The sequence below is a fragment of the Acyrthosiphon pisum genome, chromosome A1, assembly GCF_005508785.2.
Source record: "Acyrthosiphon pisum isolate AL4f chromosome A1, pea_aphid_22Mar2018_4r6ur, whole genome shotgun sequence".
In the NCBI taxonomy this organism is placed as follows: domain Eukaryota; kingdom Metazoa; phylum Arthropoda; class Insecta; order Hemiptera; family Aphididae; genus Acyrthosiphon; species Acyrthosiphon pisum.
This window is the reverse complement of record NC_042494.1, coordinates 34,666,906-34,670,181: the sequence shown is the minus strand read 5'-3', so window position 1 is coordinate 34,670,181 and position 3,276 is coordinate 34,666,906.

Below are 3,276 nucleotides of genomic sequence, written 5' to 3'. Positions count from 1 at the left end.
GTAAGTAATTAATTCTGTTACCAAAAAATCTAAAAAATACACTTTACACAGTTTATTTTTATAGTCATTTTAAGTACAAATTTGGACGAAATTACATATTAAAAACCTAGGATAACTATTTTAGTTATTTTGTTGTGATTGTATAATATTATTCGTGGGTACTTGAAACTTCTAAAGTATACTATTATATATCTATGATAGTACCACGGTTTTTTGTTGATGTATAACGCGTTATAAGTACCTAATAGATATTATGATATGATTAATTTGGAATTTATTATAGGTACCTATTATAGGTCAATTTTTTTTAAATACTATAGACTATAATATAATATTATGTCTTATACCTAGACTGACATACCGTCTCCGCTCAGAATCGTTTTTCTTATACAATGATATTATATCATTGAATTCATATTTAATACCATCCATTATACAGTGACCCACTTGTAACCTACTGTACAGCAGAGCGAAATCCACTTACCCACTTTTTTTTTTAAATTCCCCTAAAATAAACCTTTTTGTGTACTCATTTTAAAAACGTTTAAAACAATTTGTGGAAACTTACCATTTAAAAGTTATTGCAATAATGGTTGTCAATATTACAGCATACAGCCTGTATAATACAGCTAAAATACACAACAATATGCGCTAATCATTAGTTTCTAAACTACAGTGTATACACAGTAATCATGCACGGGTTTATACAATTTAATTTTGCACATTTTTCGATTTTTAATAAATACGATAATACCTACCATTAAATGTGTTAAAATGACAATAAGTACCTAGTAAGTAGTAACCTTCTTATGCCTACCGGCTTCGGTCGCAAAATTCAAGGTTCTGCCGTCCTTCGGTTGGTGGCTCGGCAGTGATGGTTCTAGCTGCCCACACCAAATTATTTGTTGTTCCACTTGTTCACCTGTTAAAATAATTGAAATAATTATTTGTCCACTCTTTGTTAAAAATAATTAATTTTTTTGACTCAAGAGTTATAAGCAGGGCTCGTAAGTTCATGCATCTGCATGTTTTTTTTGCTACACAGGAAACCATGCTAACTGAGATACAAATCCGTTTCATAACAATAGTAATAAAAATATAAAGTTTGATACAGTGGCGTATTTAGGGGGGGGCCAAGGGGGGAAGTTGCCCCGGGCAGCACTTTTTTGGGGGCAGCAAATTTAACTGGGAGTTTTTTGTTTTAAACAGATTAAAAAAAAATAATAGGCAAGTATTTTGTGAAATTAATCTCCACACTACATAATAAACGCGGGTGTATTAGTTTATCGTTTTTCGTCAACAGTTCAAAAACACAGTACTACCACTCTTATGACATCGAGGGCCATGATGTTAGTAACGTGTTAATTACGGCTGTGACGATGTGATAGTGATAGTATGATAAGTGATAACAAATTACTGGCTATTTAATTTCAAATTATCTTTACTCACCGCCTTTACTGTACGTCTTGTAAAACTTTGAGAGTAACATTATTTTTATTGAACGGCATGTTAAAATCTTTAAAGTGTGTGAAATAGTGTAAGTATAAGTTAGAACATTTTAGTTTATTGCTCTGACAACGATTAAAACGATTAACGAATGATAATCGTTTAAACTCTTTGGCGATTCTGAATATTGAATCTCAGTTGACAACTTCATTAAACTATGATGAAATAATTGAAGATTTTGCAAGATCAAAAGCGCAACGAAAGTTATAAATTTAATGTTTGTTAACTTGTTGACATTTTGTAAATAGATATGAAAATAAATTAATACATTTTACAATTTGCTTTGATTATTTTGTTATCATGGGACATGGGTACTACTGAGAAAATCTACGATATTCAATATTCTAGGAAACTCGATAGATTTTTATACTGCATGATACTATTAGCATATCACATGTATTGTAAGTTTTTTTTTATGGGTAAGAAATATTGCTGCTATAAAAAACCGGTGATAGGAAAAGGGCATTGAAAAAATGTGTACCAGGGGCAGCAAAATCCTAAATACGCCACTGGTTTGATAGTGCATGTTTTAGCATGTTTTGGGTGTAAAGGCATATTTGGCATAATATAGTTTACTTTTTACAGTCGTTAGTGCATATTATTTCATGGAAATATTTTTTAGACATATTTGAAAAGATTCTTGTTTCTTATTTATTTTTCCGTTTACAAAAATAGTGTTTTGGTTTATTTTTATTATCGTGTGATTGTGTGAGTACCTAGTACCTAGTATCCTAGTAGGACTTATTTAGATTATATGCGTTTTACATAGTACCGCGGAAACAATGTAATCGCTACGACGCTACCACTACCATCCTCCACCGTTCAAAGTTCGTCGTCGAAACGAACCTGTACAGGCATGTACACGCGTGCAGCTTCTCACCAACCCGCATTTATAATTGTGTACATAGGTACAGTATATAGTTTTCTTGCACTCACTACTCACTAGTCGCCGAAGAGTTTACTCGTATGATTCGTTAGTCCGTACAATTTCCCGTTTTAGTGTTTTCGTGTGAGGTATCGTACACATTACTTAATGACTGCTTAATTAAGATTTATAAAGATAACAAAGCTATTTGAACTTCATGAGTATTAAATTTATTTTTTATTTTATCAATTTTGACTGTTAAATATATAAAAATTAAAAGGAATAAAATACTTTTAAACTGTATTGATTTATTCTAATTATTGAAAAATTTGCTGATGATTTTTTTACATAATGCATATTTTGAGTGCATAATTTAAAAATGTTAGGGCATATAAATGCATATTTTCGAACTTTTTAGTGCATATTTTGACAATTTTTAGTGCATGAATGCATGCTTATTTATGCATTTTTTAGTGCATGAAGTTACGAAGTTATATCTGGTTATAAGTAACGTTGTCACTAATTACATAGATAGGTAGGTACAGTCGTTGCCAGATAAATTGAAACTTTCAACGGCCAAGGTAAGATCAACGGCCAAGGTAAGATTTCAACGGCCAAGGTAAGAACTATCTTAAGGAGACCTCAGAGAGTGGCAGCCCTGAGGACTATAAGGGCCTACAGGACTGTTTCTGACGAAGCAGCTTTCGTCCTATCTGGCATGCCGCCAGTAGACCTGTTAGCCGAGGAGAGGACCCGGATAAAGGCTAGGGCGCTGGAATTCCCTCTACCTGGGGACTCCCCCCTCACCAAAGATCAAAGATCGCAAGATCAAAGAAGAGGAAAGGAGGACGACAATCGAGAAATGGCAAAGTAGATGGGAAGTCACCTTGAACGCCTCATGGACC